We start from the raw sequence: 27,608 nt of genomic DNA on the forward strand, positions 1-27,608 counted from the left end.
CTCTTAAAGCAAAAATTCTCCTGCTTGCCCATGTTGAATCAAGAGCAGAAATCCATAATCATCAGGCTGTATTTTCTATGTTCCAACCCGCCTCCTTTCTTCTACTATTATTCCTCTCAGGCCAAAGTAATACATATAAAATAACGTATATGTGTGTGTGTATATATATGTGTATATAGATAGATAGATGTGCATTGTGTGTGTGTGTGTGTGTGTGTGTGTGTGTTTGTATACATATATGCAAAAAGCAAACACTGCTTTCTCCTCCATGGTAGCTGAAGACAGGTGGGCACAGCCTCCAGTGAGTGACAGGGCTTGCCTGCTACCCAGTGTTTGCATTACGAGTAACGAGAAAGCATCTACGGTGCTTGTGTCCTTTCTTATTTGGGGTCATCTGCAACTCCACTGGGTTTGGGGTATATGTGCACTCCCACTTCCTGCAGGGCCCTGTCTGTCCTTGATGCTTACAGCTCCTCTTTCACTAACTTTGTGCCCTGCCCACTCCAGGCGAGGGCAAGGAAGATGTCAGCCTAGAATTCTGCCATGTCTAAAATATTCACGTTCTTTCTCATGGAGGAATGCTTTGCTATCAAGACCTCTATTAGTGAGCGTTAAGATTAAGCTCTCAGCCATGATGTGAAGACACACAAATACAGCATTGCATGGAATTCTTATGACATTGTTGTGTGGCAAACACAATGATCTCTGCCAGTTTAAGTCACGTCACTATCAAAACTCATGTTATGGTTCACGCGATGTTGCATGCACAGGGAGAGCACGTGTTTCCCATAATAGCTTGGAAATACATAATAAAATCATTATTCTTGTTCAACAGGATGTTCACGAAGATATTTTGGCGTATTTTTATAACCTTTGAAATCAAGGTGGAGAAATAAAACTCAAATCAGCTTTGGACTATTTAGAAAGCCTCATAATTATTATCCTGGCGGGATAGGTCAAGGGAACTTGTACTTTGAGGCTTTAGACTTCTTCTCACTGTAAGAGCAGGGCAGGCCACCCCAAAATATGCCGCAATAGCATATGGATTATTTTGAATTGAAGTTACGTGGGAAACAGCGCAAGAAGGACTCACTCAGGAAAGCATGTTGGCTTAGTTATCGATACTGCATTTTCTTTATTAATTTTTCTCTCTACCTGTATGCAGGCATGGGAGAATAACACCAAGTGTCGCTTGGTGAAAGGAATGTGGTTTTTTCCCTCTATCTCTTAATAATAATGAGTGTATCAAGGAGAAAGTCAATCATGTTCATTTAAATAATCTCCCATCCAAAATCATCCTGCATATTTCTGGTCATACTGGTTTCACATGTTTGGAAATGCCACCAGTATTTCTCAGTGGGAACTAAGGAATGCAGACTAGAATGCAATTTGATATTGCTAATGGTGATGTTATCTTGTTATTTAAAATAGTTGCAGAAATCCCAGACTGTAGAGGTTGGGTTAACAAAAAGCAAATATAACTAGTGGAGAATTCTCTGTAGAGGCTGCTTTTAGGCAACAGGATTCAGCAATGGAATGTGGCAAGCGCCCACAGCGACCCCTTGGCTGATACAAATAGGTCCCAGTGACCCACCTCAAAGTATGCATAGGTCTAACTAACCGACTGGCTACTTACAACCAGGAATAGTTACCAAAAAAGAGAAAATTCCATAGGTCCCCATACCTCCTCACCTTCCCCCTTTAAAAACAGCTCCCACCCACCACTTGCTTGCAGACAGCCAGCCTCTCTTTTGCTGTCCTGCTCACCATTCCTTTGCGGTATGTTCAGTAAACTACTAGCTCCTTTATTCCGCCTCTGGTGAATTCTTTTACTGCCTGCGCCATTTTCCGCCCACATTTGGGGGCCCCATTTGATAGGACAGACACCGCACTTAGAAACTACATTCTCCAAAACATTTAATACTCTTTCCACAATTTTGAAATTTTGGATTTCTTTTCTTTTATTCGATAACTTTTCCTTTTCTAGAGAAAACGGCCGGTGAAGCCAAAGTCAGATACATGTAATAGAAGTCCAATTAGGGGGGCGCCTGGGTGGCGCAGTCGGTTAAGCGTCCGACTTCAGCCAGGTCACGATCTCGCGGTCCGTGAGTTCGAGCCCCGCGTCAGGCTCTGGGCTGATGGCTCAGAGCCTGGAGCCTGTTTCCGATTCTGTGTCTCCCTCTCTCTCTGCCCCTCCCCCGTTCATGCTCTGTCTCTCTCTGTCCCAAAAATAAATAAACGTTGAAAAAAAAATTAAAAAAAAAAAAAAAAAAGAAGTCCAATTAGGCTATTTTCTGTGTTAAGAAATTGAAACTTGGGGATTTTAGTGCCTGAATTCCTTCAAACGTTCCGCTTAAACTGCTACTTTGTGCAACAAATTAAAGGAGATTAACGCATCCTTAGTAGGAGAAATGTAATTCTTAATATAAGACAAATTTTGCATTATAATTTCTCTAGGGAAAAGGCTTGTTTAAATTTTACAAGCAAAAGAAAGGAAAGGGACGCGTTGAAGTCTGTGGAACAGGTTGTAGATCCCCAAAGCCCCTTTTGTGTCATATTGTGGTCGCGGAAACTAAACTGGAATTGTATTTGTAAGTAAAAACATCCCTACAAGGATACTTTCCAGAAACCCTACTCAAGAAAGCCAACCTCCTTTTGACTCCAATGCTATTTGAATACTTCTTCGCTCACTGTGAAGAAAGGGCCCCACCCTTCTCCTGAAGTGAAATGGCCTCCTTTCCTCCCTTGGGATTTTACTCTGGGTTGAGGAGGGAGGCTCAATTAATAAATCTTTGCCCCCTGGAGGTGTATGGATACAGCTCCAGCAAAGCATCCGCTGGGGCCAGGCAGGAACGTGAACTGCAAGTGTAACTTGTCCCCAAGACGCCGGCTTTTGGAGCTTGCAGCCAGCCCTCAGTGTCACTCTCTGGGATTCACTCTGACGGCCAAGGGCATATTCCCCATGACAGTCTGAACAGAATCTGAGACTCACTGATATTAGAGGGTGGGTCTTGGGGTGGGTGGGGAGTGCATCTCAACCAGGGAAACCATTCTATGGAACCTGGAGTGCTTTTCCTGATTATGTTCTAGAAACAAGGCTACGTGGCAGCGTACAAAGAGCACAGCCTACCATCGCCTCCAAACATTCTGCTTTTGTTGGGGCGTGTTGGTTCTCATTATAGTCCTTGGAGGGTTGTTGAGGCTGGTCTGACAGTCAGGACAGGCCTGGTGGGTGGTGCCAGGAACAGTGACTACTCACAGCACCCTCCCCATCCCCCAGCACACACACACACACACACACACACACACACACACCCCTCAGGAGAGAGGAGTCAAGGGAGCAGACCCCTGTGGTCCTGGCTGAGGCCTCCTCCCCAAATTGAATAGAACTGTGTTCAAGTCCAGGATTTCAAACACCCTGTAATCCCGACTATACTAAGTGGATTCCAGAAGTCCAGGACAACTTTGGCCTCGAGCAAATACACCGTCTTCTGAGGAAAACTATCCCCCCCCTCCACCGACTTTGATAATTAAAAAAAAACAAGTTGTTAGTTTACTCATATTTGTGTTCCCTTTGTTTTTAAAAAAAGATAATAAAAGGGAAAAGTCGTGAGTGCCTTCATTCAACTTCCTTCTCTCCATCCTTCCAACCCCATCCTTTCTGAGAAATGCTTGGAAAGTTCCTAATGGACGTTGGAAGCCGTCCTGGAATCAAGGCGCCCTGTGCCTTCAGAGGTCCATGCCCAGTGAGGGGGAGCTCACATCTCTCTTGTGTCCTCTTGGCTTTTCGTAAACTCTCATCTGTGTGAGTAATTTCACTGTGTCTCTTCATCAACAGCCTGAAAAGGCTGGCAGGCTGAAGCGGGGCTCCGATAGACTGAATTCAAGCGCACAGGCTGGGAACGTGTGAGCATATAAAATCTCAGCTGTGAGTACCTGCCCACGGAAAACAAGGGAACAAACAAACCAACAAGCGGTTCATCTAAGACCAGGCAGTGCTTTCCAAGTTCTTCGGTGTGATCTATGTGCTAAATCGCATCTTCATTTTTGTTCCTTCTCCACCTCCCAGCCTTGCCCTTCCTGGAAGCTCCTGGAGAGAACTGCTACCCTTAGCATAGGTACTCCTTCTCTTTGGGAATTCGACCTTCTTTGGGAATTTCCTCTGCTTCTCTGCAGGTGGGCTCTGAAGCCACCACCAAGTGAGTAAACCGTTGGAGTCAATTCGTAAGCCCTCAGCCCAAGCAGCAGCAGTGACCTCAGCTCAGTGGCCGCAGATAAAGGCTGCCCTCGGTTTCTCAGGAACTTCTTAAGTTCTTTTGGCAGCCCTTGGCTTCTCCGGAATCGCTGCTAAGCCAAAACACAGCTGGAGCTCCTCTGGACACTCACAAGAAAACCCGAGAGCCGTTAAAAGCCCCAGCGCGCAGGGGAGCCAGGCCAAGGTCAGGGGTCAGCGGCGGCTTTAAAGGGCCTGCGGGGCTGGCGGCGCTCGCTCGCTCGGTACCACCTGCTGCGGCGCAGCGCGGACCTGGGCTTCCCGCGAGCTCCCTCCGGCCCGCAGCGGGCGCCTCACGGCCCTCTGCAGAGCTGGGGTTGGTCTCTGGGGTTCTGAGGGGCCCCAGACCCCGGGAAGTTCGGTGAGTGTGACGTGCGTGGGGGCTTGCGGCCCGAGGTGGGCGGGAGGAGAGCGCAGGTACGTCGGCGTGGGTGGGATTGTCCCCTTCCGGTGATTTTGCACCTAAAAGCCCGGACTTGAAGGAATCTCTCAAACGCTGGGAGACGAGGCTCTTGAACGCTAGGTTTTTAGAATTGGAAAGGACCAAGGACCAGCAGCATCTCCGTCCCCGGGGGCCTTTTTAGAGATGCAACTTCATGCGCTCCAAGCCAGACTTGCTGAACCAGAACCTCTAGGTATGGGGCCCAGGAATGTGTCTTTTCTCAAGCCCTCCAGGAGGGTCTGATGCAGCTAAGGTTTGCTCCCCCCCTGACTTGGAGGTCATTTAGTCTAAGATTTGGGCCCCTCACTCCATGCAGGAACCCCCCAGGTAAACCGAACGGGGTGCATGGAGGATAAACCATGAGGCATTAGGTGCTGGGATATATAAAGGCACAGTGAGAACTTTGAAACACTCTTGGTTTGTGGGAATTGCTATTCCGTGTCAAACTGTGAACTGTGATCTTTGATTTCCTCAAAACAGCCTTCAGGGCTGTAAGAAATGTTACTGAGTTTCTACTATGTGCAAGGTTCCAAGCAAGGTTCTTTCAAAGTGAAGGAGGGAGTTTGGTACTTTTAAAATCTTCAAACTGTTGGTATATTTTTCCTTTAACCAAGATCTTTGTCATTGGTGTAGTGCTTCTCTCCACATTTATTTTGGGTTTGGGTATTTAAGTGCTCCTTCTGAAGTTAGTTTTTGTTAATTGTTTTTAACCCAGAATGCCAGATTAGATATTCTAAAGATATGTATTTGTTTTATGAGTTCTTAAGAAAAGCTCACATTGGCAAGACATATTTTTTGATGTTCCTATTGAAGTCTACTTGATACATTTTATAAGTAGAATATATAGGGATCCTGAGATTTCTCTTTTAATGTTTATTTATTTATTTTGAGAGACGGCATGCACACAAACAGGAGGACTGGCAGAGGGAGAGGAGAGAATCCCAAGTAGGCTCTGGGCTGACAGAGCAGAAATTGACAGAAATTGACATGGGGCTCAATCTCAGTGAGATCATGACCTGAGCCAAAATCAAGAGTCGGATACTTAAGGGACCGAGCCATCCAGGCACCCCGGGATCCTGAGATTTTTTTAGGAGTCAGTGAGAAAGACAATTTATCATCTCTGATGAGTCCAATACCAGAGCTAGCTACCTTATACAAACTCTGAGAAGAAATCAGTTGCTATGGGAAAGCCCCTTGGAAACAATTATGGATGCCATTGTGACCCAAATTATACTGTTCCCTGATGTCCAAGGTTCTGACCCGTTCTTGCAGATAAGGCAGCTGGGCTCTTCATCACTGCTGAGATCCTTACTCATGAAATAGTTGATGAAGAAGGTTTTATGAATGGTTTGCTGTTAGTTGTGTTTTTTTATTCTCCTTTGGTGGCTTAATTTAAATATTAGGTCTAAATCTACTACTGAGTCGTTCTGAGACTCTGGAAAAAATCTCTGTGGATATTTCTCAGTTTTCCCTTCTTTTCAATGGGTGGATGCAGGATGTATGCTTTTGATGTGGTACTTGCCAGCATTATTCCAAAATGTCTCCCCAGAGTTCCCTACTTGCCGTATGGTTACAATATTGAATTCTTATTAATATGTTAAAGTAGAGAAATACTTAATACAATGATCATAGTTAATTATGTATGCATGTTTTAAGTTAAGACATCTCAGAAGCTTCCTCACAGATTTCAAAGGCTCACTTCTGTTTTGAAAACAACTTTGGAAATGTCCGTTAAAATTACAAGTTACTGCTAGGAATGTCATGTGCCTGTGAAAACTAAGCTTGCCATTGTAAATATTCCTTATCCCGAATCATGACTACATACAGTGCTTGCTCATAAGAATTCAAAGAGCGTATACTCAGCATCCTTTTATAATGGACTGTAAGGTGTGCAACATAGGTCTTATTTTTGTCATATTTTATGTTGTTATTTCCCTTCTTCAAGTTCAAATCACCTTCTAAAAGAATAATTTTTAACCCTGGAGCATTTATCCAGAACCCTGTAGCTCTGAGAGTGGGGGACGGGACTTGAGATGTATACTTTTCATGGCATTGCTGTTTGCTTTACGGATCCCCCTGCCAATCTCCTAGGACCTCAGATCCAGGACCTCTCTGAGCAGGTGCAGAGGAGGTGATAGGCGCTGGGCAAAGCTGGGACCTAGGATACAAATGAGATGCGTGCCTACCTTATGAGGAAGGACTAGCTGGTGGGGCACGGGCAGTTGCCAGCATTTTTGTCACTGTTGTCAATCACCAGTGCCCTGTGGTCCTGCTCTGGATTCTCTTGACCTGCTCAAATTCTAATCCTTCAAGCCATGTTTTGGGGGCATACCATAATTCAAGACTTGGTCTCTGAAAAGCAACTGTAAAATTCTGCTTTCTGGGGCACCTGGGTGGCTCAGTCGGTTGGGCGTCCGACTTCAGCTCAGGTCATGATCTCACATGACCTGAGCTGAAGTCGGACGCCCAACCGACTGAGCTCTGTGCTGACAGCTCAGAGCCTGGAGCCTGCTTCAAATTCTGTGTCTCCCTCTCTCTCTGCCCCTCCCCTGCTCATGCTCTGACTCTCTCTGTCTCAAAAATAAGATAAAAACATTAAAAATTAAAAAAAAAATTTCTGCTTTCTTTGATGGACCCAAGTGACACTTTGAGCCTTCTTCCTTAGCATGGTTAACTAATTTTTGGAAGATAATAAAGGACATGAAGAGACCAGAATAGTGGGATGAGAACTTTATAAAGACAATGTAGTTCAGTGGAAGGAATATCATCTTTGCAGTCAGAGAGACTGCAAGTTTTGGGACAAGCTGTACCACCACTCTGAGCCTCTGTTTCTTTATCAGTCATATGGGTATAATCATCATGCAAAAAGACCTACTCTTCTGCTGGTTCAAGCACCTTAAGTGTATATTTCACTAGCTAACATTAGCTACAAAGGAGGTTTGGAAATGTGTTTTTATAGCTAAGCACATTTCCCTAACCATCAGTATAGAGGTTCTATGGATAAAGAGGGAAGATGAGGTAGTGAATAGGCAGCTAGAAGTTTACCAAACATGGATACAGGACAAGAACGGTTCTTTGGAGATTGGAAAATGACAGTGGTTGTGGTGGATAGTGGGGCGTAGATGTGTGTGCATTGGGGAGTACAAAGTGGTAGAGAAAATGTGATCATGTTTCTAGGCAACTGGATGGCTTGAGGATGTTCAAGTCAAGCAGACAGGCCCCTGAAATAGAAGTGCTCTGGGTGTGAAATTGTGCTGGTAATAATATCTCTGTCTAGGTCTTGAAGCAGTTTACATAAATGGCTATATTTAAATCTTACAATAATCCTGAGAGGTAAAAAATGTGTGTGTGTGTGTGTGTGTGTGTGTGTGTGTGTGTGTGTGTTTATGTGTGTTTATTACCACTTCATTGATAAGGAAGTTGAGGCTTAGAATTATTAAGCCTTTGTCTAAGAGCATGTGCTCAGTTAGCACACAGTTTCTGTAGACTTTACCTTCCTGGCACCCATTTAATCTCCTTAATGGGGATGGGTCAGGTTGTAGAAAAAAATGAGAGAATGAAGTTAACTTTGTATACTTCCTTTTTACCATTGCAATAAGGCAAGAAAAAAAATTGGAAAGAGGGAGATAACATAATGAAATTTTGTAATTTAATAATTAAAGATGATTTAATGATCTAAGAGCCCATATACCTGGGTTCAAATCAGCATTTAATCACTTGCTAGCAGTGTAAACTTGGGTAAGACATTTAACTTCACTTTTTTCTTCTGTCTTATGGGGTAATAGTAGTACTCATAGAGATGTTGTAAGATAAAAAACAAGAAATAGTGACTGGTACATAATAAGAAATAAATGCATGCTGCAAAGCCTTGGTGCTTCAGATAGATCATAGCTAAGAGAAAAAATTGGAAATTAATCGAGCTAATTAAGATAGCTGACTACAAAATAAATTTCGGTAGTAACAGGCAGCTGAGAGTATAATGAGAGGAAAATGTGTATTCTCAATAACAACAAATTATAAAATAGCTGAGGACTATGAATGTGAAATGTGTAGGACCAAGTCCTGTTGGATCCCTGCTGCCTGAACTTTACCCCCCATCCTTGCCCCAAACACACATTCAGATGCGGCACAGAAAACCCAAGGTACCAGTATTGGTTTTATGCAAAAATACTTCCAAGAAAAAGAGGAAAATTACTCTAAACTCTAAGAAATGTAAGAGGTAATGAAAGACAAAGCCAAGGAAAGCACAGGAGTGACATAAAACCAAAACCCAGATTAGAAGGTATAAGTCAGCCTTGTGGAAAATTAGATTTTGATTTAGAGGACAACTTTGGGAGAAAAAATCTCATAGATTGCAGAGGGCAAGGACGAAGAGAGAAAAGTGGTTTGAATAATAGTGATGGAGAACAAGAGAGAAACAGCATCAGACTGTGTGAATTTTCTGGAAAAAAAAAAAGACAGAACAACAAAAGGGAACTGAAAATAAATATAAAACATATTGTATTTCTATGATCTCAAACTATCATGAATTTCAAGATGTATCTTTGATTTAAAAATCGCCTTTGGGCAAATAAAACGGAACAATAAAATTAAATGAATGTGTCAGAAGATATTTTGCAGTTTGAGAAAGACTGAAATGTAAAATAATATATTTTTTAGTTGAGAAAACACAGAATTAGATGAAAACTTCCAAAGTAAAAGGACATCTGCATTGGCAGGTCAAAAGTCTCATCATCTTCTGAAAAAACAAACAACCCCCCCACCCTCCCGCCAATAAGATTAGTAGGGTGTTCTTTAAGGATAAAGAATTAAATATCCAAGCAGAAAAACAAAAAATAAATTAGACTGGACATATAAATGATCTCAGCAACATCAGATTTTGGAAGACAGTGACTCAATGATCAGGGCTTAGAGGGAAAATGACAGAAATTAAGACCAGGGAATTCAACAGCCACATTCAGTATACGGCTTGTGCTGTATTTTCGTTAGCACCGATCTAGATTGCTCCAGATGGCAAATTGGAAGGTATCAGAAAGACATTCTCAGTTATGCCAGATGTCAGGGCCCATAAGCTAATCCTTGCTGTTCAAATGTTTTCTGAGGACCAGCGTCCTCCAGGAGCTTCTTAAAAGTGCAGAGTCTCAGGCCCCACTCCCAAACTACTGAATCGGAGCCTGTATTTTAACATGATGCCCAGGTAATTCATGTGCACATTAAAGCTCGAGAAACACTGTCTTCCTTAACCGTTTCCTAAAAGTCTTCTAGCCCACTGCTTTGTAACTGGTGCGTGTTGCAAGGACTGTGGATCTTCTGAGACACTGATCTCCTTAACCTGTGGGGTGGAAGAACTTGGGCTGAGGACCTAAAGAACAATGTCATTTTCTTTGTGCACCATGATCTATGGTTGTTCTGTCCAGTATGGTAACCAGTCATCATGTGTGGCTATTGGGCACTTGAAATGTGACCAGATTTTGAGGACTTAGTATGAAAAAAGAAAGCAAAATGTTGCATTAATAATTATTATATTGATTAGATATTGAAATTTCAGTGTTTTGGATATACTGGGGTTATGTAAAACACAGCATTTAATTGATTTCATGTATTTCTTTGCTAACGGGGTTGCTAAAAAATTTAAAATTGCATATGTGGCTTGCGTTCTGTTTCTTTTGGACAATGCTGATCTGCTTGCTTTTGGTGGAAAAAAGACAAATCAAAATAAAGAACCCAAGAATGGATATGGACTTATAGGCACATTAATCCTATTTAAACTTAGAAATAAAATTGAAATAGCTGTGGTATTGTGATCACAGAGCAAGAATTACCTTCTTAAAAATAAAAAGTTACAATATGAAAACCCTAAAGTTTAAAAGAGAATTTCTTTTATTTTTTTAATTTTTAAATGTTTATTTTTGAGAGAGAGACAGAGTGTGAGCGGGGGAGGGACAAAGAAAGAGGGAGACACAGAATCTGAAGCAGGCTCCAGGCTCTGAACTGTCAGCACAGAGCCTGATGTGGGGCTCGAACCCATGAACCGTGAGATCATGACCTGAGCTGAAGTTGGACGCTTAACCGACTGAGCCACCCAGGTGCCCCTTAAAAGATAATTTCATGAGAACAGATGAGGAGGTTCCTTTTGCCTCTATAGAATTCAATCCAAAAAATGAAAGAAGACAAAGAATGTAAGCAGACTAATATTCCCATCTTTTGTGGGGAGGGGGGTATAAATTTCATTTCTAAAGTTAATAAGTTTAGAAATATAAGTTAAAATGTTTTATTTACAAATAATTTTAATTAGTTTGATCTAAGTAAAAAATCTGATATATTTTCTTCCAAGTTGATGATCAATAGAGGAGAATTAAAAAAAAAACTGACAATAAGGGCAAAAAAGTTAAACAAAAGAAACAATAGGGAAAAATAAGGGATTACCTATAAAAACAGAGATGATACAAGTTCAAACATATATTTTATAATATAATGTGAATTCAAATGTCCCCTTTTCAAAAAAAATTTTTAATGCTTATTTATTTTTGAGGGAGAGAGAGAGAGTGCACAAGCTGGGGAGGGGCAGAGACAGAGGGAGACAGAGGATCCAAAACAGACTCCACACTATCAGTGCAGAGCCTGATGCAGAGCCTGAACTCAGGAACTGTGAGATCATGACCTGAGCTGAAGTGGAGACTTAAAAGGCTGAGCCTCCCAGGTGCCCTGCCCCCCTTTTTTGAGAGAGAGAGAGAGAGAGAGAGAGAGAGAGAGAGAGAGAGAGTGCATGTGTGCGTTCACACTCCCTGGGGAAGGACAGAGAGAGACTGAGAATCTCAAACAGGCTCCACACTCAGCCCAGAGCCCAGAGCCCAATGTGGGCTCAATCTCACAATTGAGGGATTGTGACCTGAAACAAAATCAACAGTTTGATGCTTAACCAAGTCGCCCAGACACCCCTAAATCCCCCTCTTAAAGAAAGAGATTCACAGATTGGATCAGAAGACTATATCCAGCCAAATGCTCTCTACCGGAGATGCATCTAAAATTAAAAAGATTTGGTAACTGACATTAATGATATGCTATCCAAGAGAAAGCAGGAATTATGATGTTTGTTATATAATGTTGAGATCAATGACAAATATATTAAATGAGGCAAAATGCATGCATTTTTAAACCTCCTTCCTTCCTTAAACAAACACCCCAATATTTATTGACTAGACACCAGTAAAGACAGGATACAACAGTGAGCCTAAGTCTATGTCGCTGTGTGATGGAGTGTGCCATCTAGTGGTAGCACACACTATAACCACAGGTTACATAATAATAGTATACTAATAACAAATATAATCGGCAGTGAAGATATACCTGTCACAAACCTTACGAAATAGCTAACATGGTATAGAAATAGATAAAGCTCAAACTGCAAGAAATGAAAAGACAGTGTAGGGGAAATGTTGATCCACTTACATTAGTCCTCAAGAGATCAGATAGACAAAAATAAGTAAGGATGACTTAATAGATTAATAATGAATTCTAAATCATCAGGAGAAAATATTTTATCTCCAAACAGCCATAAAGCATTTTAAAAAGTGAGTTTAGGGATGCCCGGGTGGCTCAGTCAGTTAAAAATCTGACACTTGATCTCAGCTCAGGTCTTGATCCCAGGGGTTTGAGTTCAAGTCCCACATTGGGCTCTGCACTGGGCGTGAAGCCTATTTAAAAAAAAAAAGAAAGAAAGAAAGAAAAAGAAAAAAAAGTGAGTTTATATCATGTCACAAAGGAAACCTCATTATGTTCCAAAAAAGAGAAATATTACAGACCACATTCTCTGAATGCAATGTATTAAAACCCAAACTAGGTAATAAAAGCAGGAGTTACACTAACACTAAAAGATAAAACACCTTTAATAAAACAAAACAGAACAAAAAACAGATTTAAAATTTGTATCTAGAAAAATTTAAAACCACAATTGAAGAATACCTGGTCCATAATAACGAAAATACTTGCCTCTCAAGGCCCATGTTGTAGAGTTATAGCTGTACCTAGAAAAATGCACTGCTCAAAAAGCTTTCATTTCTAAATAATAATAGAAATAAATGGATTAATCATTCAGTTCAGGAAGTTAGAAGACACAGAATGAGCGTAAGAAAAGACAGAGAATTGAAAAAGACAGAGAAAAACAACCACTTTGATTAATAAATGAAAAAAGCCTTTTGGAGAGAAAAATCACAGTAAAACCAATAATCTACTAGTCATCATAATGCAGAAAAAGAGCAAGAAAGCAAAATGAATAATATTAGGAATGAGAAATTAGACATAACCCTTAGATGGTAGAGAAAAATGAGAGGATCTGATTTTTATCTGATTTTATCATCAACAATACAAAGCCGGGGTGAAGTGGAAAGTTGCAAAAGGAAGCAGGAATGCTGATTAACAACATCTAAAGTAGCGGTAGAAACCCAAGGGGTGTGTAACACTGGAAGGGATTGAAACTGCCGAAAGCTAATGTGCTCCAGCCTGCTAATCCCACGCGTAAATACCTTTCAAAACTTGCAATGATAGGTCACTTAAAATGTTTAGGAATAAAGAGAAAGAAGAAAGGTTTCCAAGTCATTTTTGTGAATCCAGTGGGGTTGATACAAAATCACACCAAGACAGCCCCACAAAAAGAAGGGAAATACGCATTCCTCCCTTGTGAACAATGACGCAAAAGATCTGAATCAACTGTTTCCAAGCCAAAGCCAATAGCCCAGAAAATATAGAATGACTAAGTGGAGTTCGTTCTGAAGAAGGAGAATTGATTAAATATGAAGAGCTGTAATAAACTATTCACGAATCAAGTTCAATAGAGAATTGTAGTTAGTAGATGCTGAAAAGGTATTTGGTAAAATTTAGCAGCCGTTCTTGATTTTCTCAAGTCTTTGGTGAAAATAAAAAAGGGACATTTTCTTATTTCAATGTTTAGAAATATGTGTTATAAACTAACTGCCAGTATATCACACTTAATGGTGAAAAACTTGAAATACTGCCATGTAGTTAGGAACATTAACGACACCATTATTTAACATTGTTGTCAAAGTTCCGGTAAATGTAATAGTTCAAGAGAATAATACAGTATATACATTTAAAAAGAAGGGGTCAGGGCACCTGGGTGGCTCAGTCTGTTGAGCATCCGACTTCGGCTCAGGTCATGTTCTCGCAGCTCTGTGAGTTCATCTGTGCTGATGGCTCAGAGCCTGGAACCTGCTTCGGATTCTGTGTCTCCCTCTCTCTCTGCCCCTAACCCACTCGCATTCTGTCTCCATCTCTCTCAAAAATAAATAAACATTAAAAATTTTTTTTTAAAAAAGAAGGGACCAAGGTATTATTATTTATATTTAAAATAAGAGTACACTGATAATCTGAGTTAGCAGGAAAGTTCAGTAAAGTAGCCAGTACAAATAATAATTTAGTGAGGTAAGTAAAAGAAAAGATTCCATCTACAAAGCAATGAAAGATAAAAAAAAAAATCCAGGACTGTGTATATTCATAACTATTGAGCATATATCAGATCGATGCAAAACCAACACTCATGAAGGGAAATGGGCAGAGATCTTTCTTTTTTAGGATTTTTTTTTTAATGTTCATTTTGAGAGAGAGAGCAAGAGAGAGGGGCAAAGACAGAGGGAGAGAGAGAATCCCAAGCTGACTCTGCACTGTCCCACAGAGCCTGACACGGGGCTTCAGCTCATGAATTGTGAGATTGTCCCCTGAGCTGAAATCCAGAGTCGGACACTTAACTGAGCCACCAGGTCCCCCCATTTTTAAGTATCAAATGTTATATCAAAAATAATTTTAATTAATTTTATTCTGATAGGAGGCTTATAAGGCAAAAGTTCATAGCACCCACAGAAATCCTAACACAGCCCTACAGCCATGCTCATTTGCTTACCCATATTGTCTGTGGCCGCTTCTACAAGGGCAGAATTGAGTATTTATACTGGAGACAAAGCCCCAAATATTTACTATGTGGTTCTTCCCAGGGAAAGTGTGCTGACTCTTGGCTTAGTGTGTTAATACTCATGTCAAACTGAATGGTCCTTATGACCTGGATTTTATTCTTATTATTTCACCTAGATTATGCACCTTTCAAGACAAAAAGTTCTGTTTTTGAATTCTTCACATGCCTTGATGATTTGTTAAAGGGGGATGTTTTTATGGGTTCAAAATTTTAAGAGAAGGAAAATCACCAAATAGTCAAGATTTATCTTAAATTCGCTTAATCCCATACATCCTAAAGAATATAAAAAGAATGGGAAAAGGACAGTTTTAAGGGAAAAAAATATCTCCAAACACATGGTCTTTCCCAATGTCATTTGCAAACGAGTATCTTCTTCGTGTGACATGAAAGTAACATCAGGAACAAGCCAGCAGATGACCGTGCTGAGACTATTATTCCTGAACGGTAGTACCAATTGTTTATAATTCTGCTTCTAAAGTTTTAAGAAAATAATTATTGTTGGTGCACTTGGGTGGCTCAGTTGGTTAAGTGTCTGCTCAAGTCTTGATCTCACGGTTCGTGAGTTTGAGCCCCGTGTCGGTCTCTGTGCTGACAGCTCAGAGCCTGGAGCCTGCTTCAGATTCTGTGTGTGTCTCTCTCTCTGCCCCTCCTCCACTTGTGCTCTCTCTCTCTGTCAAAAAATAAGTAAACATTTAAAAAAATTAAAATAATAAGTGTTTATAAGTTTGGCATAAAATTTCAGATTTATTTTTGGATCCCTCAAATTTATACTATGGTGGGGATTCAGTTTTGACTCTATATTAATTTTAAGAATCAAGTTTGCATTTAGTTCATGTGTGTTGTGATTCATTTATGCAGAGGAAAGTTTCTGGAAGAATAATATGAGGCTGGTATGAGTTTTATCTGTGGAGAATGGGAATATGTATCCGTTGGCATGCCTTTGGTGGAGGTGTAGAAGTAGTTCATGCAACTAGGAAGGAGTAGATTGTTACTGACTTTGATTAGAATTTCCAGCTCATTGGGATAATACAAAGCAGATCAAGTTGGTTTTGTTACTGTTTTATTCACCGAGAGCCCTGAGTTTACATTACGGTTCACTCCATTTATAATGACCTGTATCCACCATTATAGTATCATACTGAGTAGTTTCACTGCCCTGAAAATCTTCCGTGCTTTGCCTATACATCCCTCCTTCCCCCAACTCCTGGCGACCACTGATCTTTTGTCTCCACTGTTTTGCCTTTCCAGATATTTATATAGTTGGTATCATAGGGTACATAGCCTCTGGGCTTGGCTTCATTCGCTTAGCAATATGCATCGAAGCTGCTTCTGTCTTTTCATGGCTTGATAGCTCATGTCTTTTTAGCGCTGAATAATATTATAATATCCAGGTGCCCCACTGTTTATTTATCCATCCCACTTGGTGAAGGACATCCCAGTTGCTTCCAATTCCACTTTCAGATAATACTGTATCACTTCATGGGAACTGCATACCTTATAATCACAGAGTATCCTTGCTTCCTCCCTCCTGTCCCTTGTATCATTGTTGTCATTCATTTCACTTACGTATAAACTATAATCATCAAGTACATTATCGTTATTATTTTGAACAAGCTGTTAATTAGGTTAAGAATAATAAGAAGAATAGTTTGTATTTAACTGTATTCCTTCTCTAATGTTCTTGTATTGTCTATATTTTCTTATTATCTGTATTCTTTTTTTTAATGTTTTTATTTATTTTTGAGAGACAGAGAGAGAGAGAGAGAGAGAGAGAGAGAGAGAGAGAACACAAGCAGGGCAGGGGCAGAGAGAGAGGGAGACACAGAATCTAAAACAGGCTCCAGACTCTGAGATGTCAGCACAGAGCCCGACTTAGGGCTCAATCTCACAAACGGTGAGATTATGACCTGAACCGAAGTTGGATGCTTAACAACCAAGCCACCCAGAGGTCCCGTTATTGTCTGTATTCATGAGGCTCTGACATCTGGAGTTTTGCCCAACTAGGGAGAGACTGCCAGTCCGCATGATTGACTGATTCCTAGAGATAGTAAAGGATGTGCCTTCAAGCCCTCCTTTGATATGCAAACCAACCAAACCTGGGTCCATACCCCCACCTGACTCTTATTGGGCGCTTGAACTCTGGACACTGTCCCCTTTTCCTAATCTTCCCAGGATTGTGCTAGACAACTAGGGACCAGCCTGACAGCACAGAACCCACTGAGATGATTCAAACTCTCCAATTCTAAATCCACCTTGCTTGTTAACTTTGCCTCATTCGTTTCTTCCCAGGAAAACTACAATAAAGGCTCCCACCCCCAGTTCTCTCTCTGCCTGCCCTCTTGCCTTAGATCTTCCCTTTGTGGCCCTCGGTGGTGTGCCCGTGTCTTCTGTTTCCAGGGAGCTGTGAGAAAAATAAAAACTTCTTCCTTCATGACAATCATTTTTGTGTCTGTGCGTCTTACTATACCTGATTAAGAGAAATCCTGGGTACCGTTAAAACTTGAATCTTTATGTAGATCCAAATTTCTGTCCTATATTCTTCTTCTTCCCCAAAGAACTTCTTTTAACATTTCTTGCAAGATAGGTCTATTGGTGACAAATTCTACCCGTTTTTATTTGCCTGAGAAAATGTTTATATCTCCTTCTCTCTGGAAGAATAATATCCTAGGATGCAGAATTCCGGGTTGGTGGTTTTTTTGTCTCAGCACATTGAATATTCCACTCCACTCTCTTCCTGTACTCCTTGTTGCTGAGAAGTCAGTTGTAATTCTTATCTTTGCTCCTTTATAGAGAAGGTTCTTTTTTTCTCCTGACTTCTTTCAAGACTTTTGCTTTGATTTTCTGTTGTTTGAATATGATATGCCTGGGCATAATTTTTGGTGTTGCTGCTGTTTGTTTTTGTTTTTGTTTTGTTTTGGCATTGTTATCCTCTGCACTTCCTGGATCTGTGGTCTGGTGTCTCCATTAATTTGGGGGAAATTCCCGGTCATTATTGTTTCAAATATTTCTTCTGTTCCTTTCTCTGTCTCGCCTGCTTCCGGTATTTCCACTCTAAGTATGTTCTACTTTTCAGTCGTCTCACACTTCTTGAATATTCTGTTCCATTTTTTTTTTAGGCTTTTTTCTTTGCTTTTCAGTTTTTAAAGCTTCTACTGAAATGTCCTCAAGCCCAGAGTTTCTTTTCTCAGCTGTGTCCAGTCTACTAATGAGCCCATTTAAAGGCATTTTTCATTTCTGTAACTGTGATTTTGATCTCTTTCATTTCTTCTTGATCCTTAGAATTTCCATGTCCTGATTACATTTCCCATCTGTTCTTTCATGCTGTCTACTTTTTTCCATTAGAGCCCTTCGCATATGAATCAGTTATTTGAAATTCCTCGTCTGATAATGCCACTACCTCTACTGTATCTAAGTCTGGTATCTTATGCTGCTTGACCTGTCTCTTTAAACTGTTTTTGCCTTTTAGCGTGTCTTACAATTTTTTTGTTGTCGTTGTTGAAAGCCGGTTGTGATGCAGTGGGCAAGAGAGACTGCAGTGAATACATTTTAGTGATGTGGTGGTGAAATGTGGATGGAAAGGAAGTGATCCATAGCCCTACGATTAAGTCTTGGTCTTTTTGGGTGCTGTGCTCCTGGCCTGTAAACTTCATAGGTGCTTGGTTTTTTTCCACCCCCTCTGGTGGGACAGGATGGCTATAGGACGCTAGAGGTAGGTATTTCCCTTTTTCCAGGTTGATTAGGTTCTGGTAAAACCCCCGTGGGATAGCTGTTGGTCAAATAGGAGGGCAGGTCTTGTTAAGAACATAACTTTCTGGAATATTTCAAAATGGTTACTTTTGCCCTCCCCCTGCTGGAAGAACAAGGAGTTTTCCTCAGATCCTCACTGAGAACTTGGTAGAGCTACTAGAGGTAAAGCTTAGAAAAGTGTGGGTGCCACCCTAACACTGGGCCATCCCCTGGAGTTTTTAACTCTCAGATTTGTCCACACTGAGCCTGCAATGATTTGTCAATTATGGTTTAGTTTCCTATACCCTGGCACTGGTTCCCACAGAGGTATCCAGAGAAATTTCTGCACATGGATTTCTGCTCTGATAAGTTGTGATTCTCGGTGTCCATCGGCCCCCCCAGTGGGAGCAGTGGTTTGCCCTGTGACTTGACTTCTCTGATGGATATAAGAAGAGTTGCTGATACTCATTTCGTCCATCTTTTTGTATTAGTACAGAGTAATGACTTTCAGGCTCCTTACATGACAAACAGGAAATTGGAAGTCCTGGACACTCGTAAGAGAGAAAGTGAGCGCTACTAATCATTATACTGGAACAACAATCATTCATTGGTACTATTCTAGATAACTGCATCACATATTTATGGATTTTTTACTCAATTTTTATGTTTGCTTTCCTCAGGAAAAAAAAATTTTAATTTAAAATCAACTAAAAATGTCCTCAACCCCATATCCTAAAAATAAATATATTTGACAATTAAAGAAAAGTGAGATCACACTCTACACGTCTGCACTTACCCCCTAACCTACTGTACTCTTTTAGTTAAATTTGGCAAGCATTTACTTGCTTTGGATTGTATTTGGGGATCCTGAAAGTAGACTAGAACATGATCCCTTCTGTCAAAACTTACACGAAAGATGGGTCAACCAAACATGTGCACAGAAAGAAACAATACAGATAATAAAATACACACATGAGCTATTAGAAACTAGTGGTGTAGACTGAGTGTTCAGGGCAAATGAGAACATGAAAGGTAGATGTGGCTGCAGTAATCAGGGGGCAGGCCAGGCAGGTCTTGAAGGAAAGTTGTGATTTGACTTTGTGTAGAAGACAAGGGCTTTGCAGGTTGGGGACAGATGAAGAGACAGTGTGGGCACCAGGACGTTAGGTCAGCTCCAGAGGGATTGAGAATTTGAGAGCTCTCCAGAGACTCTGGTTCTTGAAAGTTGTAGCAAGAAGGAACCATCCTAGAGGCTCCAATCTTGAATTTCCCAATGGGTCTAGTATCTAAGTGTATTCAAAAAGTTGCCAAGTGCATGTTGGCCAAGATTCTTTTGCTTGTGATCTATAAAACCAGCTCAAGCAAAAAATGGGATTTATTGGCCAAAATACCTAAAGTTGTCTGGGAACATGTCGGGCTGATCGAGGTGGTCAGTCGAGGCCATCACAAACATGTCTCTGGATCCTGTGGTTCTCCTTCATGATGGCAAGATGACCTCAGCAACTGTAGGCTTATATTCCACCAGTTTAGCATCCTCATAGCAAGAGAGCTTCTCCCTCCCAATAGATCTAGCAAAAGCCCACATATTGGCTGATGCTCATTGGCTCTGAGGGTCTAGGTCAGGTGCTCATCCTTTGATTAATCACAGTGACTGGAGAAGTGCTGGCTTAAATCAGGTGTTCTTTCCTCAAGTAGGGGTGAGATCATGAGTCCAGTCCATGTACTGAAAGTAGGGAAAGAGGTTTCTCAGAAGCAGTTGTGAATGTTGGGCAGACCAAATCGACAGATGTCCACTACAAGATAGTTATATACATGATCTCATATAAACGTCTCAACAACACAATGCTACAGCCATTATTGATCCCAACTTACAGATAAGGCCCCTGAAGTACAGACTTTATTGTTTTTGGGACTGTGCCCTGTACTTTCTACAGACAGCTTGCTTAGACCCTTTAGGATGGCCCAACCCAGTGGTTCTCAGCCTTGACTGCACATCAGAATCACCTGGGATGCTTTAAAAAAATCCCAGTGTTCTGCCAACACCCCCAACCAGTTGAGTCAGAAATTCTGGGAGTGGGACCAGGCATCGAAAATTTTTAGTAGCTAGCCAGTGCGCAGCCCTGGCCAAAAACCACCATCCCAGAGGTTGTTTTCTTTTCAGAAAGTTGTAATGAGAGCAATGGGCTGAGCCAAGTTCTGTTTTCTCAGCAGCAGCACCAATAATGAAGCATGCACTCAGACCCCAAGGAGATCAAACTACCACAGGAAAGCAAACCGAAAGCCCAGTGGAAATCAGGCATTGAGAATATAGATTGAGATGTTACTGATTTGGGAGTTTTATGATTTGAAGGGCATCTTTGGTTCAATGTCATTTATTCCTATGTGGATATAACAGGCCTTATCAAGTTTTACCAGATGGAAATATTAGAAGCATAAGCAAGACATTCTTCTCTCTGGGGATGTTCATTCAAAAAAAAATTTGGTCTGTCAGAAGGTTTTGGATTAGATGGTTGAAAGGTAGTTAATAATACTTGAAAAATGACAATCTCTGATGCCGGGGGTCTCTGGCAGAGGAGCCTTCTAGAGGTACCCTAGTGGTTTCTGCTGATGCTTTGTAGGAAGGGTGACTGCCTCATCTGAGAGGTCCAGACCTTGGAGGGATGGACCTGCTTCCTTTCTGTCTTCAGCAGAGCCAATGTTCCTAGGAGAACTGGGTTCTAATTCACAAAATGAGAGCATTTTATAGCTGAAGTCCAACACTCTTGTTGTGTATATTAAGGAACCAAGTCTCAGAAAGGAGCTCACCATTTGAATTATGAATTCTGATTATGAATTTTTTTTCACAAATCCTGATCAAATTTGTAGAAGTCATTAGAAGTGTTTTTGTGTGCTTTTGTTGATATTTTTCATAATTTATTTGACACTTTATTACGTTATTTTTTTAAGTTAGTTCTCACTCAGTTCTTTATAACTTATTCTGAAATACCCTGTTCATCTATTCTTTCAATATATATTCACTATGTGCCTTGTGTGTGCCAGGTACTGGAGTAGGTGCCATAAATCTTTCTTTTCTTTCTTTCTTCTTTCTTTTCTTTCTTTCTTTTCTTTTCTTTCTTTCTTTCTTTCTTTCCTTCCTTCTTTCTTTTCTTTCTTTCTTTCTTTCTTTCTTTCTTTCTTTCTTTCTTTTTCTTTCTGATGGAGTTTGCAGTGACATTTTAGAAACCAGTAAGTTCTGACCCTTACTATACTTTGGAGTTTAGCATTTGGTGCTTTTTATATTTTATGTTCTCATACAACTATTCTGGCTCCCTAAGTAGACTATACACTCTCAGAGGAACTATTTTATGTATTTTATTCTTTGTGTCCGAGAGCCTATCAACAGTTCCATTGATTATCTATAAATGGCAGTGTTGGATGGCTGGGCAAGTAATAGCCGGTAGACTTGTTAATTAAACTGCAGCCCATGTTTCTTACACACCTTATTTGTTTTGGTTTTAGAAGACAGTGGCATAAGTATTTCTGCCTTTAGTCCTAATCTCATCTGCTCTGAGGAAGATGAACTTAGAATGTGATACCAGTCGTTCCCCAAGTAAGGAAAACTTGAGAAAATGTTTCCTTGTTCTGATGTTCTGTGTCACCTAGCTGTGGGCTCCTCTCTATCTTAGATCCCCGATCTCTCCTCTTGCCCCTTGGGCATAATATGACCTCTTGGCTTGGAAAGTGCACCAAGGGGCTCTCTAGTCAGAGTCCCGCTGATGCAAATATCAGCCCTTGCACAGTATCCCCAGGGCTTCTCCTTGCCCCCTCTTCCTTCAACCAGGACCATCATCAGCTCATAATTGCCAATAGAATGAAGTCACTCCTAAAATGCTTCTTAGAGCATCGAAAGCCCTCTGCCATCTTGTCGTCTCAACCCCTACCTTCTTCTTTAGTCTTGTCTTCCACCCCTTCTCATGGCACATCGTGTGCCATAGCCAAAGCAAAAGCCGGCAGCCTCCAGGACGCACCTCCTGCTTGCTGCTCTCCACAGTCTTTGCTGTAATGGCACCATAGACACCAGAATGGTCTCCTCCCATTATCTGTGCATTCTCATATTGTAGGCATCCTTCAAGTCTAATCCAAATGCCACCACTTCCTTGAAGATTTCCTTAATTCTGCCGTTTCCTTGCATTTGGTTCGTGTCCTCATTTGAGGTAACGCCTCATTTTGCCTTATAAATATTTGCCTTCAGACCTTCCTTAACTTCCTCCTCTCCTTTCTTACTGATCCCTCACTCTGTGCCAAGTGCCAGGGACATAAAGATGCATCAAACATGTTGTGGTCCCTGCTCCAAAGACGTTTACAGTCTGGAAGAGGAGGCAGACATGGAAGCCACCAGAATGAAAATTTCAGGAGACTGAAGATTTGTGTCTCTTTTATCCACTACTGAATCCACATGACCTACAGCAGTGCAGAGAACATAGTTACCACTCAAGAAATGTTTGTTGAGTGAATAAATAATCTATCGGAAGTGTGTGTGTATGGATATACATGCACAGATATATACATATATATTGTATACATATACATGTATGGGTGTATATATAAATACATGGAAAGGACAAAATAAAGTCCAATTAAGACTGCAGAGGAAGGAAGACTTTGCTGAATCAGGTTCTTTTTATTTTTGAGAGAAAGAGAGAGAGTGAGACAGGAGGAGGGGCAGAGAGCGAGGGAGACGCACAAACCAAAGCAGGCTCCAGGCTTGAAGCTGTCAGCACAGAGCCCAATGCGGAGTTCAAACTCATGAGCCGCGAGATCATGACCTGAGCCGAAGTCGGATGCTTAACGGATTGAGCCACCCAGGCGCCCTGCTAAGTTAGGCTCTAAATCATGAGTCGGACTTTGCTGGCAAAGATTCTACTCTTGTTTTAGGCGAGGACGAAGTCTTAACCTTCTTTTTCCAGTGTTTCCTACACTGACCTTCATGCATCATGGTAGCTCAGTAAATGTTTATGGCATTGAACTGAAGCTGTCCCTAGCTAATCTGGAACCCTGGATCCTAACTTCTCGCCTGTTTTGCCTAGCCTGTATTAAAGAACAGACGGTCCTAGTACTGATGCCAAATCTCTTCCGTCCCCTACCATCTGCTTCCTTGACGAGCTGACCCCAGAGGGTTTGGAAGGTCTTTGCTCTTATAAAAGTGGAATTAGGACTGTTCACATAGTGTGGCCTCTGCAGCTAGAGCAGGCTCCCAGGGGACTTGTCTAGACTGGATCCAATATAGCTTTGCCACATTGCTGCTCAGACCGGTGGTGTTTGCTTCCCATGTGCAGGGCATTACTTCAGCACTCTCAGGATGCTCCAGACATGGCCATTTGCTTCTAGAAAAGCCTGGAATTGCTGCTGTGTGAGGTTTGTTGAGTAGAAACGGCTGGATCGGTGGAGCTTCCAGCGGCTAAGTAATTAACTTAATTCAGCACATCCTTGAGTACTCGCTGTAGAGCAGGCACTGACCTAGGCAAATGGGACCTTCAGTGGTGAGGGGTGAAAGGCCAAATCCTGCCTTCAACAGGCACTGTCTCCAACAGTAACTACAGAACAGGGTGAAATGTAACCCGGTGCTAAGCAGGAGGATGGTCTTGGAAGTGTGAGCGGCTGCAGTGAGGATCGGTGTGATGACACGTTCGGGGGTGTGGGTGAGAAAGGACATCCTGTCTGAGGAGCGGTGCTGTGGAAGAAACAAGAGGAGCACGAAAACCAAGGGGGGCAGAGCCGCGTGGCACCCACACGGTGGGCAACCACGCAGGAAAGTAAGACGGGGTAATTATGTGGCCTCTGTCCCTTCTGCGAGGGAAACCCGGGTGCCTTCCAGATGCTCTCAGAAATGGGCCAAAGCGCCAGGGAGGCGGAGACCTAGGCTTTAAGCCTCAGGTCTTCCACGGACCAGCTGTGTCACCTTGGAGGGGCTATACGACCTTACTGGGCCTCTGATCCTCAGCTGGAAGTGAGGGGGGCGGGGGGCACACATGCAGTTTTAGGCCCTTACCAGCTGGGGGCTGTGATTCCTAAATTGCATCCTTCTCCCTCTGCTGGGGCTCTGTATTCTGGTCCGAGCCTGTGCCTGGCCTGTCTGTGGTGCAGATGCCCTGAGTTAGGGATAGATTGAGCAGGGAGAGTGGAGGGCGGCCACTGGGGAGAAGGGAAGCAGGGTGGGGCACAGAAGGCAAAATGGCCTGAGCTTGCTTTCTTCCCATCTTTCGGTACTCCTTGCTCCTTTGGCTACAAGAGGAGAGGAAGAGAGAAATTAAGCCTGGTGGCTTTAGAATGCTCTTTGTACTGTATCTGACTTAGGATTTAGCAGTGTAAACCTCCAGTGAACTATTTACATACTTATTTCCAATCCAGTGGGCTCAAGGCTTACATGAGAGCCTTTGATGTGTTGCCATAACTCACTGCATAATTGCTGTTTTCTTTCAGTGTCTACACCCGTCAGAAGGTTGGAACCTTGCATTGTGCCTTTATATTTCACTAAGTTAAGCTTCTTTGTTTTCTTGCTTCACCAAGTCACATTTAGACCTCATGCCTTCTGTTATAAAACAGACTGCCTCACAGAGAGTACAGTTTTCCATTCAGAATGAGATTTGTGGAATGTAATCAAAAGAAGGAAGATGATTAATCATTATTCCGTTATTACTCTCCTATTTTGTCTCCTGGCAATGGCTGAGGAGTTTCGTTCCCATCTCTTTGTGTCTGTGTGATCTGAGCTGAAAATCCCTATGAGAAGTAGCAAGGCCACCTAGTCTGCCTGTGGAACCTTCTCTTCAGATGTTCAGTTTAGCTACTGACTCCCCCTGAAGTGGGCTGGGGATATCCCCCCTCCCCCCCCTTCAGAGACAATGCTAGCTTTGGATTCCCGATCAGCCTCTGAGAGTTTGAGCATTTGAAAGGGTGAAAATGTACAAGTCGGTCCATACGGCAGCTATTTGAGCTTGGAGTTTCTTTGTGCCCTACGTCTGGTTTGGGGTATAAATCCTCCAATATGGCTGACTGATTGACTTTCCCCAGGCTATCACTTGTGCATGCTACTTTCAGCTTCAGGACCTTCCATCATAACATCACAGGATCGAAGACATTTAGAGTTAAGATGAGCCATGGGGGTGTGAGTGAACCCTCTCCTGTAGTGCTGGGACCCCCACTCTGCTGTCTTGGAACCTCTTTATCCTCATCTTGCCTTACTTTTGCTCTGCTAGTTTGGACAGGTTGGCAATTCAGCATGGCTGCTGGCTTCCTCTGGCGAGTCCAAACAGGAGGGATTGGGGAGTTAAGCTGTCAAAGGATGAGAGCCATAGACAGTCAATAAAGCGTAGCTGCTCAAGAGTAAGCACAGGGCCCGGGGTAGAAGCTCATGGGTAAGAGATGGGGTTGGGAGTGGTGGGCCTAGGTTATAGGTCTGCACTTTTTCTGCTCTGAAAGGAGGCTTTCTTCTATCTCACCCCATCCTCAGGAACCCATTACTAGCCAAGGGATGAAAAATGAGCTCACACACACAAATCATATTTCTTTTTTTTATTAAAAAGGTTTTAAAAAATTTTTTTTCATTTACTTTTGAGAAGACAGAGCACGAGTAGGGGAGGGACAGAGAGAGAGGGAGACACAGAATCCGAAGGCGGCTCCAGGCTCTGAGCTGTCAGCACAGAGCCCGACGCGGGGCTCGAACCCACGAACTGCGAGATCATGACCTGAGCCGAAGTTGGACACTCAGTCGACTGAGCCTCCCAGGCACCCCGCAGATCATATTTCTGTCAAGAGCACAAGCACTATGAAAGATAGACAAATCAGAACAATTTCTACTAAAGGAAACAGAATACAAAAAGCAAATGAGAAGGTGAAGTGAAAAATGTCAGCTGGATGCCCCGATAAGACACCCTTCACTCGTACCCCTTGACCCCCTGCAGCCATAATTTGGCATTCCTCTCTGAACAAAAGTGTCTTTTTGTGAGAGTACTGGGATCCGGGTAGGAGACTGTGAAACCCAGTGTAGTGCAAGACTGAGGAGAGCCATTTTGAGAAGGGAGGCTCTCACCCAGGTAGGTAGCTGACTTGCCACAGACCCAGAAACAGCTGTGTATCCCCAAGAGTTCCGTTACAGCCTCTTTGGTTGTGGTCCGATCACTGGTACCACATGCAAGGGACCTGGGCAGGGTCATCCCTACCTTTGGACCCTGAAGTGGCCTGTAAATCAGCTCGAGCCCTTCTTGGCCATATTCCAGGAGCCCCTGGAAGTGATGCCATCAAGATGGCGACATAGGTTGTTCCCAAATTCAGTCTTCCTCTCAAGAAGACCAACCGGCAACTATCCATAGACAAAGACAGCATTGTGAAAATTCCAGAACATGGGGTGGGGGGTGGGTGCGGCCAAAGAGATTGAGAAAGACAGCATTAGAAAGTACGAGGAGTAGTTTTTTGTTTTTGTTTTTTTTTTCCACGTTTTTTATTTATTTTTGGGACAGAGAGAGACAGAGCATGAACGGGGGAGGGGCAGAGAGAGAGGGAGACACAGAATTGGAAACAGGCTCCAGGCTCCGAGCCATCAGCCCAGAGCCTGATGCGGGGCTCAAACTCACGGACCACGAGATTGTGACCTGGCTGAAGTCGGACGCTTAACCAACTGCGCCACCCAGGCACCCCACAAGGAGTAGTTTTTGATCACGTTGCCCCCCCCCCCCGCCCCCCCCCCCCCCAGGCTGGCACAGGGACCATTGCAGGAATCTGCTGGACTCGACCACTGGGGGTCAGACAGAGATGAAGGGGAACATGGCTTAGCACAACCAGCATTCAGATCTTATCGGATCACACGTCTGCATACAGTAGCACCTGGGTGAGATCCCAGCCGGCAGCTGGCCCTGTGTGGCCAGGGAGCTTGGCCGACAGTTCTACCTGACCAACGGGCCGAATGGGCCTTGGAGCCTGTTCCATAATCTCATCCAGACAAGGAAGGAAATTCGCAGCCCCACACAACTGCTGAGCATAGCCTCCCATCCTGCCTGACGAGAAGCCTGGTCAGAGAGCCTTGGCAGCTGTGGAACCCTTCCTGCAGCCCTGATCAGGTGGGGAACCGAGTCAGCAGCCCTGCCGAACGGTTGAGCATAGCCTCTGGCCTCACATGACCCGAGAGACTGAACAGTGACCCTGGGCAGCCTTGG

At 42.6% G+C, this 27,608-nt stretch overlaps 1 protein-coding gene across 3 annotated transcripts in view; it reads left to right on the forward strand.

Moving 5' to 3' along the window:
- Positions 1-2,316: 2,316 nt before the first annotated feature.
- Positions 2,317-27,608, forward strand: part of COL6A5 (collagen type VI alpha 5 chain) — a 142,696-nt gene continuing 117,404 nt past the window's right edge. For 2 of the 3 annotated variants that reach the window (XM_047876135.1, XM_047876136.1), the window contains exon 1: positions 2,317-4,634. The gene's annotated coding sequence lies outside the window, so the exon portion shown is untranslated. The remainder of the gene's footprint in view (positions 4,635-27,608) is intronic. The other variant, XM_047876137.1, reaches the window with a different exon arrangement.

Source organism: Prionailurus viverrinus, chromosome C2 (genome assembly GCF_022837055.1).
Source record: "Prionailurus viverrinus isolate Anna chromosome C2, UM_Priviv_1.0, whole genome shotgun sequence".
Taxonomy (NCBI): Eukaryota; Metazoa; Chordata; class Mammalia; order Carnivora; family Felidae; genus Prionailurus; species Prionailurus viverrinus.